Source organism: the organism of the source record quoted next, unplaced genomic scaffold (genome assembly GCF_019419815.1).
Source record: "Pyrus x bretschneideri cultivar Hongxiangsu unplaced genomic scaffold, Pyrus_bretschneideri_v1 Contig200, whole genome shotgun sequence".
NCBI lineage: Eukaryota > Viridiplantae > Streptophyta > Magnoliopsida > Rosales > Rosaceae > Pyrus > Pyrus x bretschneideri.
This window is the reverse complement of record NW_025999503.1, coordinates 497,668-510,744: the sequence shown is the minus strand read 5'-3', so window position 1 is coordinate 510,744 and position 13,077 is coordinate 497,668. Positions and strand designations below refer to the sequence as shown.

General features: G+C 36.8%; 1 pseudogene; it reads left to right on the top strand.

The window, feature by feature from the left end:
- The first annotated feature begins 955 nt into the window (after nt 1–955).
- Nucleotides 956–10,147, top strand: LOC125468057 (annotated as a pseudogene).
- Nucleotides 10,148–13,077: the final 2,930 nt, after the last annotated feature.

Genomic DNA, 13,077 nt, shown 5'->3' with positions numbered 1-13,077 from the left:
AACTAGTACCATCCATCATTGAAACATAACATATGAGCTCTTCATCACCACCTTTTCCATTCACACCATGGCGGATTTTGTGGATTTCTCAACCACTAATCACTTTCTCGCAAAGGACTTTTATGACAATAATACGTCGCCATGGTGGAGTCTCAAGCCAATGAAACAATTATAACTTATAAGTTTTTCTATGCAATATTATGTCATTAGCACGAAACGCGATAGTGAGGATACACCCATACCTTAGAACTTGTTTCAAAAAGAGATCTCTTGGTAGGGATGGCAACGGTTCGGTTTGGGGATGAAAGTGCTATATCTAATCCATAACCATGAAAATTAACCATATCCATAACCGCAAATTAACCATCGGGTATTATCCATAACCATAGCCATCGGTTAACGGTTATATCCATTTTTGTCAATACAAAAAATATATTCGTTTAATTGACGCATGATAATTTGTTAAATATTAATTTCGTCATTAAATATTTGATGTATAAAATAATTCAATGAATGGATCTTGTGGAGTATAAAAGTTAAAGTTAAACATTGATAATGTTGGTTGATCTTTTGATAACTCCCATAAGTACCATTAAATTCTCATAGATTTTGATTTTATCAAAACTTATGAACATTCCCACAAAATGCAACTCACATAATGCAATTTTTGTATTACACTCAAAGTAAGGGATTTGGCAAATAATGAATATACATATGTGTGTATATATATTTTATTTAATATTAATATTATGAATAATTATATTATATTATTCGGTTCAGATTCGGGGACTGATACGGATTTTGACCCTTATAACCATATCTAAAATCATAACCGAATAATATTATATTTTTTTCCCATACCCAAAATATACCCGAATTTTTATACCCAAATTCAATCTATTTAGACAATTATCTACGATTATCGAGTTAAACAATTAGAATTGTCATCCTTATCTCTTGGGGTGTCTTCTTCAAACTCATGTCTTGAAACTCATTTCAAGACAGATAAGGACCCAAACGAAGAGACAAATAAAACCATCACAAACCCGCCACTTAAACCCCAAAACCAAAACCAAAAAGAGTTCGCACTCCCTCGCTATTTCGACAGCCAACAATGGCGAAACTGAGGACGTCAATGGACTCAGCCTTCTGGGACTTGAACGTTTCTTCGCCTCAGACCCTTGAGGACTCCGCCAAGGCCGTTCCCGGCGACCCATTTCCTCTCGACGGTGCTCGAGCCAGCCGAGCCCTCAGGATTCAGCAACTGTCTCTTCTGGGAAATGGGTTCCCTTTGGGTGTTATACCTTCCGACTCCCCCACTACTAACAGGGACTTGGGTTCTTTCTCTCTCCAGTCCCTCTTGCTCAGACCAGCTACCTCTAACTGGTACACTGCTACAACTTCTTTGCTTAGCTATTGCCTATTGGATTTCTCAAATTTATGTTATACTTTCGTTTAATTGATATTCTTTTTCGTTTTATGTGTTTTCCGTGGATCAGTTTGTGGTTTGTATGGTTACTGAGAAAATGATGAGTAATGGGTGTGATTCGTTTGTTGTTTGTTTTGTTGCTGGGAAAGTTTGGAGGAGAGGAGCAATTGGAATTGTTGTATAGGGAATTGGTTAAAGGAAAAAGGTTAGCAAAGATAATTTGTCTCCTGTTTGCTGAGAAATGAACATTTTTTTTTTTTCTCCAAATTCGTATTTTCTGTAAACAATTTTTATGTTACTAATTGCCAAATACGTATATTGCATAAACTTTGGGTTATTGGTGAATTACTTGATGTGAGAAAGAGAGCTTGAGTGGAAAGCTTGACAGCCCAAACAAGCTTGTTTGCCTAGTTCTAGTGGTACAGCACATAAAGCATGAATTTTTCGTTGCCTTGTTATTTTAAAATTTTGCAAGGGGGTTCTTATGTTTTTTGAGAGCATCAAAGCTTTATCATGTTATCAGAGCAATGATTGGGATTATCCAATTTTTTTTATGGATTTCTTAGGTGAAAAGGTTTGTTGCGATGTTTTGAAATTTGAACAGTATCCTAGCTAATGAATGTACTGTGTAAATGCATTGAATTTTTGTAATTACCGATCCAAATGTGTTGAGTTTAATGTCCTAATTCCTTGAGCATGTTTTCTGTTTAAAGGATAGTGATTTAAGAGTTACTATGCTTAGACCAAGTCATCTCACATTAACCAACTCCGGTTAGCAGTCTTAGTTGTCAGACATACTAATCCCTTGTTACATGATCTGCGTGAAAATAGGTGGCTTTGGATTAATGGGCAGTTCTGCCGGAAGAAAAATTTTTATCTTCTGTAAAGCTGAATTTACTAATGGTGAGATGGATAGGTCCCTACATTCAAGATGTGGCAATGCATGTCTTGGACAAGTCACTTTATTCGTTTGGATTCTGTACACAGCTTCTTTTGTCTCCGTCCTCATCCATTAAAGTGAGCACAGAAGGGCATGGTGGAAAGGGACGCCGCAAAAATTGGTGCTCTTTCACAAAGCATGCATTTGCTTTCCTCGTTTTGACCTTTAATCAAATTGTTTAAACAGTCAGAATTCCTGTTATCTTTTGTTTGCCGGGTTCATGAAGCTAGTTGAATGATTTATGGGTATTGGAGTTGTTAGTTTAAGTTCTTCCTGGGGTTTGTTCATGCCAGGTTGTAGTATCATCCTACTGCGATTTTTTATCTTTCATATGACAAATTTCTCATATAGGAATTAAAGTTAAACATGTGTAATTCTAGGGATGTATCTATATGAGCTATTAATCACTTGAACATATACCAGATTCAGTCAGCATGTATAATCTTAAAGTATTATTCCTAATTTCTTAAAGATAGTGTATGATTTTTCATTTTTGTGGGGATTAGAAGGGGGATAAGACATGATGGAAAATAATCCTTTCTGATCCTTACCATTTTGGCTGATTGGAATGGAAAATAATCCATCTCCTACCTTCAAGTAACCCACAATTTTTTTCATTTCTTTCGTCAACATACCTTGAATATAGTCAGTTGTCCATTTCAATCCAATCTTAGAGACCAAATGAGTGTTATGCACTGCCTGAGCATAGATAAAAGTGGAAAGTTTCATGTCTGTAAATTAAGAACCATGTACTGAAAAGATTAATTATGTACCTTTAACATTGCACATGTGCACTGCATAGCTTTTAGTGAAAAGTTCATGCCTGTACCTTTATTCCTTCATTTATCTTCCTGTTTAAATTATGAGCCATGTATGAAATTTTACTAACCTTTAAGATGTTTTGCCGCTTCCTTATATTACACTTGAGGCTGCATGGCCTGAACTATTCGTTGACCATAAAGGAAAATACTGGGATGTGCCTGAGTCAATTTCCTTAGATATGTCCTTCACTGTTTCCGAATCTGGATTGCGGTACCGCATTGGTGTACATAAGAATAGTGATCATCCCCAGGCTGTTAATTCCATAGATGGTGAGGCATCTACTTATCTAATGCCTGGATTCTGTGCAGCCTTTTCTTATGAAAAAAGCCAAGATCTTGGAGGCAAAATGAGACACGAAAAGACATCATGATACAGAAAGAAAGGGGTTGGTTTGGCAGCCATCTTATGATGTGCGTCTTAAGAACCTCATTCTTCAGTATCTGGAATTTTTGGTAATTTTACATGTATACGTGTTTTGGTACCTCTTAGGTTCACTTATATTGTATGTGTAGTTTTCTACTTTAGTATTAAACCCAGTACATGTAATGAGTTTGTCACCTCCTTTCATCTGTTCCGTGGTTGTAGATGTGCCTGCAATAAAAGAAACATCATAAATAATAATAAAAAAATATAATTCTAGAGACAAAAGTTCTGGTCGAAAAGTAAATTGCTTACTAATTACTTGTTAGTAAATAGTTTACTTAGTAGTTTTTCTATTTGTCATTTTGTAAAACTGTTTTCTGTTGAGATAGCTTGAGCTCATATGCCAAGTGTAGGTCTTAGATCAGTTTTCATTCTATTGGCTCACATGCCTTGGTGTGTCATAATCACAATGGCTTATGTATTGAATGGTGATGATGACTGATGTAAGGAATGAAAGAATATATGAAAGTGGAGCACCATTCTAAATGAAAGAATGATGCTGTTATGAAATATTCTCTCTGCTTCTCTCTAGTTTTTTCTTCTCTCTTCATTCTTCTTGCTCCCTTCGAAATCCAAATGATCAGATTAATGGAAGCTTACTCTAATCTTAACATGGTATCTTGAGCCTAGTTTCTATCTGGAAATGGGGCGTCGAATCTGTAAAGGCTGTGCTTGAAAATCCAACGTGAAATTTCCAACTCAGTTCATTGATTTAGGTCTCAAATGGCTGGGTCAAGTGGTGGTGATCTTCGGGCTCCAATATTCAATGGTGGCAACTATGAATTTTGGAAGATCCGAATGAGAACTATTTTCAAATCGCATGGAATCTGGGATTTGGTTGAAAAGGGTTTTGAAATTCCAGAATCGAAGGGGAAGAAGGTCGAAGAGGAAGGCTCATCAGATTCAGAGAAAGCTTCGCTGAGTGATAAGCTAATAAAGGATGCTAAGGCGTTGGGTATCATTCAAGGAGCAGTTTCGGAGGATATTTTTCCCAGAATCTCGAATGAGGAGACCTCAAAGGGCACTTGGGATATTTTACACCAGGAATTTCATGGTGATAAACAAGTGAGATCCATCAAACTACAAGGTCTACGCCATGATTTCGAGTACACGAGGATGAAGGATGATGAAACCATGTCTGTGTATCTCACTCGTCTTCTCACGCTGGTGAATCAAATGAAAGGGTATAGGGAAGATTTAGCCAGAGAGCATTTGGTTCAGAAATTGCTTATAAGCTTGACCAAAGAATTTGATCCAGTTTGCTATGTGATCAATCAAACTAAGGATATTGAAACTATTGAGTTGCAAGAGGTTATTGCTTCTTTGAGAGGATTTGCATAGCGCCTTGATAGGCATGCTAAGAGTACCACTGAGAGAGCTTTCAGTAGTATGAGTGTGAATCCAAAGGGAACTCAGTCAAATCCTTCTTTAGGTAACTCTAAACCAAAGAAGAACTGGAAATCGAAGGGAAAGAAATGGGACCCTAAACCTCAAAACTTTGTCAATCAAGGTGGAAAACCTGATCAGGCTAAGGGAAAATGCTAACATTGTGATAAGCTACACTATGGTGAGTGTTGGTTTAAAGGATAGCCAAAGTGTCACGGTTGCAATCGATTTGGTCATTTCATCAAGGACTGTGATCAACCAAACAAGGCTGGAAAGCTTGTAAACTTTGCAAATTAGTAACAGAACCTGCAACCATGTTTTATGCCTGTCATTCTGCTATTATTGGGAGAAATATGAACATATGGTATGTTGACAGTGCATGTAGTAATCATATAACCTCTCATGAATCTTTGCTTGTTGATGTTGATAAAAATGTGAAGTGTAGAGTTAAAATGGGCACTGGAGATTTAGTGCAGTCAATAGGCAAAGGTATCTTGGTTATAGAAATGAAAGGTGTGACTAGATATATTAAAGAGGTTATGATTGTACCTGGATTGGATGAGAATTTATTGAGTGTAGGGCAGATGGTAGAGCATGGATATTGGCTTGTGTTTGGTGATTACATGGTTGATATATATGGAGAAAGACAGATGGAAGATTTGATTGCAAGTGTTCAAATGAAAGGAAACAGATGTTTTCCCTTAAGTCTAGAATATGTTAATCCTCTCATGGCTAATAGAGCAACTGTTGAAGAGTCATCTTGGTTGTGGCATAGAAGATATGGACATCTAAACTACATCAGTTTGATGCTCCTGCAAGAGAAGGAAATGGTGCAGGGTTTACCTAAATTACAAGTCACTGAGCATGTTTGCCCTGGATGTGCTACATGGAAGGGTCATAGAGAACCATTCGATAAGGAAAAGGCTAGGAGAGCATCACAACCTCTAGAGCTGATTTATTCTGATATCTGTGGTCCAATACAGATCACTACTCTTGGAGGGAACAGATTCTTCCTTACCTTTATTGATGATCACACTAGAATGTGTTGGGTGTTCTTTCTGCAGCACAAGTCACAAGTCTTCAACATCTTTAAACGGTTCAAATGCATGGTTGAGCTATAGAGTGGTTATCAAATTAAGAAACTCAGGAGTGATAGGGGTGGATAATACACATCCCTAGAGTTCTCTAAGTTCTGTGAAGATATGGGGTTAGAAAGGCAATTAACTATTGCCTACTCTCCACAACAAAACGGTGTTGTAGAGAGAACCGTACTGTGGTTGAAATGGCTAGGACAATGATGTTTGAAAAGAAGATTCCCTTGAAGTTTTGGGCTGAAGCTGTGAACACGGCTATGTATTTGCAAAATTGGTGTCTAACAAGTGCTTTGAACAACATAACTCCATTTGAGGCATTTAGTGGGAGGAAACCAGGTGTCAAACATTTGAAGATATTTGGTTCTCTGTGTTACATTCACATTCCTTCACAGAAAAGACACAAATTGGAAGAAACTAGTGAGAAGGGTGTATTTGTTGGATATGGCAACTGTGAAAAGAATATAGGGTTTTCAACTTGAGAACTCAGAAAGTTGAATTATCAAGGAGTGTGATATTTGATGAGAAAGCAATGTGGGAATGGGAATCTAATGAGGTAGTGCAAGTCTCTAATCCTTGGAATGATGAAGGAAGCTCAAGGATATTTGAACTTGACTCAGAGTCAAATGACTCACCTCAGTCTATGCAATCTCCTCTGAGATCACAAACAACTAGAGACCTGCAAGCATCTCAGGAATCTGGTTCACTTGGTTCTCCAGTTTCAATCTCATAGACTATGATCATACTCCACAAAAATGGAAGATTTTGAGTGATGTTTATGCTCAAGGTAAGATGAGCATTATTGAACCTAAAGATTTCAGTGAGGCAGTCAAAGATGAAGCTTGGAAAAAGGCTATGACAGAAGAGATGTTGATGATTGAAAAGAATTCCACTTAGGAAGACAGACCAAGTAGCAAACCTATTGTGGGAGTGAAGTGGGTATATAAAACAAAGCTTAACCTTGATGGCTCCATTCAAAAGCACAAGGCAAGGCTTGAAGCCAAGGGTTACACACAGAAACCAGGTATTGATTTCAATGAAAACTTTGCTCCAGTGGCAAGGTTAGATACTATTAAGACACTCATTACTCTAGCTGCACAGAAAGGTTGGAAATTGTGGCAATTGGATGTTAAATCAGCCTTTCTGAATGGTGTTCTCGAGGAGGAGGTATATGTGGATCAACCTGATGGTTTTGTGATTAAAGGGGCTGAAGACAAGGCGTATAGGTTGAGAAAAGCCCTCTATGGTCTAAAACAAGCACCCTAGTATGGTGAAATTGACACATATTTGATTCATTGTGGGTTTCACAGAAGTTCAAGTGAAGCAACTCTTTATATGAGAACCAAAGAAGGTGTTGGGGCTCTAATCGTTTCAATCTATGTAGATGACATAGTATATACAGGGAGCAGTGATGAAATGATGCAAGAATTCAGGACTGAAATGATGAGCAAGTATGAGATGTCATATTTGGGTTTACTTTATCATTTTCTTGGAATGGGAGTAACTCAAACTGAAGGGAGTATATTTATACATCAGAAAAAATATGCTTTGACACTCTTGGATAAATTTGGCTCAAAGACTGCAAGCCAGTGAGCACACTCCATTGGTTGCAACTGACAAATTGAGAAGTGATGATGATAGTGAACCTGCATATGAGAGTTTATACAGGAAAATTGTTGGGAGTCTGCTGTATTTGACAGCAACTAGACCAGATATTATGTTCTCTGCTAGTTTACTTGCACGATTCATGCATAAACCTTCCAAGAAGCACTATGGAGTTGCTAAAGGGGTTCTAAGGTATATCCAGGGGACAATTGACTTTATGATTGAATATGTGGTTGGAAAGTCTGCTCTATTGATTGGCTACTATGATAGTGACTGGAGTGGATCTGAGGAGGACATGAAAAGCACGTCAGGGTATGCTTTTTCATTTGGAAGTGGGGCATTTTCATGGGCCTCGGTTAAACAGCATAGTGTGGCACTTTCAACTGCAGAAGTTGAGTATGTTAGCACGGCTGAAGCAACTACACAGGCCATTTGGCTTAGGTTTGTACTCAAGGACTTTGGAGAGGAGCAAGCCATTGCAACTCCCTTATTCTGTGATAACATCTCTGCTATAGCTATGTCTAAGAACCCTGTGTTTCATCAGACAACCAAACACATTGGCAGAAAGTTTCACTTCATTAGAGATGCAATTCAAGAATGAGTAATTGATTTGATTTACTACAATAGTGAAGAACAAATTGTAGACATCTTTATAAAGGCTCTTCCCAAAAACAGATTCAACTACCTGAGAAGCCCACTTGGTGTGAAATCAGTTAGCAATTTAGAAGGGAGTGTTGAAAAGTAAATTGCTTACTAATTACTTGTTAGTAAATGGTGTACTTAGTAGTTTTTCTATTTGTCATTTTGTGAAACTGTTTTCTGTTGAGATAGTTTGAGCTCATTAGCCAAGTGTAGCTCTTAGATCAATTTCATTCTAATGTCTCACATGCCTTGTAATTGCCATGTGTCATAATCACAATGGCTTATGTATTTAATGGTGATGATGACTGATGTGAGGAATAAAGAATATATGAAAGTGGAGCACCATTCTAAACGAAAGAATGATGCTGTTATGAAATATTCTCTCTGCTTCTCTCTCTAGTGTTTTCTTCTCTCTTCATTCTTCTTGCTCCCTTCGAAATCCAAATGATCAGATTAATGGAAGCTTACTCAAATCTTAATAGTTCTAACAGAACAATTCAATATTTTTGTTTTATGTTTATGAGTCCAGGTCCGTTACCGGCAGTATGCAATCTCTTAAGGTTTTTACTTTTACCATTTCCTGATGTTTGCACCAGAGAAGACCAGATATGGAATTCTATAATTGTCAAAATTAATGTGTAGTCAACCTAGTCATTGTTAGCGATATAGTTCTTTTTTATTTGCAAAATGAAATTGTAATGCTATTTCTCACTTTTTCTTCTGGTCAATGGTGGCATTACATTTTTGGCGGAAGCTGCACTGCCTGGTTTCAGGATGGGTACAACCTAGTGGCAGTTGATATGAAGGGAGACGAGGAAAATTCTAGGAGCAATAAGAAGAGAAGTCCATTAAGTGCTGATTTTTTCGGCTCTCTGCTATACTTTCCAGCACGGGAAATTTAGAAAGCTCTACAGTGATCTAATCAGGATTGATTGTCGTCGGGATATTGGTTCAACTGCAGCTTTGGCTAAAAGGGTTATTAATGGTTTGAAGAGTTCGTCTGCTAAAAGTGCAAAAGATCCGATGTCCTCCCTTAGGATCAATCTAATCTTTTAGCAGCAGGTATTTCCATTTATACCTTAACTTCTTAAATGTTGTCCACCTTAAGTTGGAAGAGAATTTTTAAATGCAGTTCTGCACAATATGCTACAAATTCACAATATGTTACAAAACTTGCATAGTCATTTGCTAATTGGTACTTGTGGAAACGTGTATGCCCTGTCTTATTTCAATAATCTACAGTCATTTTTCTGCTGATGTATCTGTACAGTCGTTTTACTGCTCATGTGTCTTAATGTACAACTTTTAGATCAGTGTAGAACTTTAAAATGAGAGGATGAAAAGCTGAGCTCCTATATATGGCTATTAACATGCATGGCTGGGGTGAATATTTTGGTTACTGGGATGAAAATCCAATTGTTATTGACACATTACCTTTCCTTTGTAGATTTATGGGCCAATTGTCTTTAGAGCGGATTCTAGGGTTGCACTTGACTATTTGCGCGGGAAACATGCCCCACATATTGAGGATTTCATATACAACTTGGGCTACTCCTTGAGACTTATACGATCAGGGAATGTCATTGCTTGGTATTCCCCAAAAAGAAAAGAAGGGATGATTGAGTTGCGCTTATTTGAGTTTTAACTCCCGATTTTCGTTTACATGTTGGAAATGTATGTTTTGACGTGTATCACATTTAGGTAATTTAGCTAGACAGTAGAAAGCGAGAAGGCTTCCGGTTCAGAATGTAGTTACAAAGATTTGAGTAATACTGTTTTTATTGATCGAAGGGAACAGATTGCCATCTGCGAGCAAATAGTAATTCTGTGTTTATTGATCAAGCAAAATACGAAGGAAAAGTTAGTTTTACATACGAAACATTACTAACTTGACATACCAATGCTGCTCAGTATGCTTCTTTCTGATCCGACACGATTGTGTCGTGTCACTATTGTCTAGCCTCTCTCTAGGCAACTCTGCAGAGCAAGCAACGCCAATTTCTAAAATCGAAACAATGATTTCTTCAACTTATATGCCAATGCTGGTGATATCCTCGTTAATGTGATGACTAGCATTCATCTGATCACCCTCAACATTTTCTTGATTAAGAAAGGGATCGACAATATCTACCAGATGCCTTAACAAAGTTATGCAGGTTTGAAGATCCTTGAAACATGTTATCGGTTGGTCTTTTTGCTGTAAACATTTCCAATAAGAGAATATCGTAGCTGTACACATCGCCTCTTGTCCAAACTTCATATCCCATAACATATTGTGCTTTAATCCATAATTAAATGGATCACAAACGCTAGCTAGTTAAGTTTTCAAACAATTAACATACAAAGCTAAAGTTGGGGATGTCTTCAACTTTCAAAATAGACCTTTTGAGATTAAATCGTAGTTGATTTGGTTGGTCAAAAGTCTGATTTTCTCTGCCGTCCGAACGACTTGGTAGAAAAATCTAGAATTTTGACACAATCATCTTGAAAAACTCACGAACATCCTCTAATTGAACCCACTCCAAAATTCATCCATTTGTTCACTTTATGCTCAAGAGGGAGTTGCATGTCCTACATTGAAAATACATAACAAAATATCAAAATTCTACCAAAATAAGCAATAAAATATAACTACGAATAGAATAAAATATATGATATAATTTTGACTCATCAACTACAATGAAACATTTGCACCAGTTTAGAACTTTGATAGCTTTGGCTGCACAAAAGGGATGGAGTTTGTTCTAGCTAGATGTGAAGTTTGCTTTCTTAAATGAAAGAAAAGGTGTTCCGCCATTACCTTAACAATCTTACGTAGTTCTTCCATTTACTTACGAATTACCCATGCATATTTCAAAGGTCAAGTTTTCCTAATATATGTCGTACTTGGAACCTCCAACATAGAACGTATATCTAACATGCAACCCGTCCAGACGTTCGGATCAATTATGAACATGAAAGACTCATTAAGCTTTAGGCTAAATAGCCAAAATGGTCCCTAAGATTTGCATAACTCCTCACTTTGTTCCTTGAGATTTCAAATCAATAGAAGTGGTCCCTGAGATTGTCCATCATCCATCATTTTGGTTCTTCCATTAAAAACTTCGTTAAGTGTTCCAGAGCTCTTGGCTGGAAATTTGGGCAATTTTCAAAGCTTCGTAACTCAATCGTTTCTTAACCAAATTTGACCCATTATATATCAAAATGAAGATAGGAAAGTGTAGAATAAGATTATACCTATTTGGAAGCCCAATGATTTCCGTAGATGGCCGGAAAATAGCCTTAAAGTTTCCTGGTCCTAGGGAAAATTGGAAAACTCGCTGGAAATTGGGTAAACTTTAAACGTTCATAACTTCTTCAATACTCAACGAAATCAAGTCATTCAAAAATGAAAATCATACTTATCAATGAGACAAAGAGAATGGTACCTTTTTTGATAGCTAATGCACCGTAGTTTTTTCCGAAAAACGGCTCGAAAGTGGGTAACTTAAGACCAAGATAGCCAATTTCGAGCCATTTCCAGCCAAACCAAGGTGATTTAGCCGTCAAAAAAGGTACCATTCTCTTCATCTCGTCAAGAAGTATGATTTTTGTTTTTGAATCACTTGATTTTGTTGAGTATTGAAGAAGTTATGAATGCTTAAAGTTTACTCAGTTTCCGGTGAGTTTTCCAGTTTTCCCTCGGACTAGTCAACTTTGAGGCTATTTTTCGGCCATATCCAGAAACCATTGGGCTTCCAAATGGTATAATATTATTCTACACTTTCCTATCTTCATTTTGATATATTATGGGTTGAATTTGGTTAAGAAATGGTTGAGTTACGAACCTTTGAAAATTGCCCAAACTTCCAGCCAAGAGCTCCGAGACACTTAACGGAGTTCTGAATAGAAGGACCAAAATGATGGATGGTGGACAATCTCAGGGACCACTTCTATTGATTTGAAATCTTAGGGACCAAAGTGTTGTGTTATACAAATCTTAGGGACCATTTTGGCTATTTAGCCTAAGCTTTATAAAAACCCTTCAAAAAACCATGTAACACTTAAGACGTCGTATTCATCCTACGTGAAATTACAATTATTAACGACAAGAAGCATTCCTTAATTTCAAGTGACATTCCAATAGAAATTGCATCCAATTACTTATTTAAACATCCTAATGGCCGCGAATCTTTAAGACACAAAGATAGTTTAAACACGGTGATTAATAATTCAAAACACGCATGCATAATATCATAAACAATTAAATAAAGACTACATATTCATGCTAAGACTCAAGACATCGCCCTAGCAAAAGAAATTAGTTACGAACAATCATAAAACAAAATATTATTAAGAACACAAATAGAAAACACCTTGTAGGTAAAAAGTCTAAAATTCTCCAAAATAATGCATTTGTAACCCTAATGGCTAAAAAGCCTTATTTATAAGAAAAACCAATGAAAATGGCTTTAAAACTTTGAATGTTAACGAAAAACCAAGTGATAAGTTTATTTAATAGTTATGACAAAGCCCAACATCAAATCAGGACTAGCCCAAGGAATATAATTTATTAAGCTTCCAATTTTAACGCTGACGTCAAGTCTTGTCGTTTATTTGGTCTGTTTCACTTCAGATGGAGAGGGGAAGGTCTATAGATCTCCGATCATTTATAAGAAAAACTAATGAAAATGACTTTAAAACTTTGAATGTTAACAAAAAACCAAGTGATAAGTTTATTTAATAGTTAGAGCAGTTTC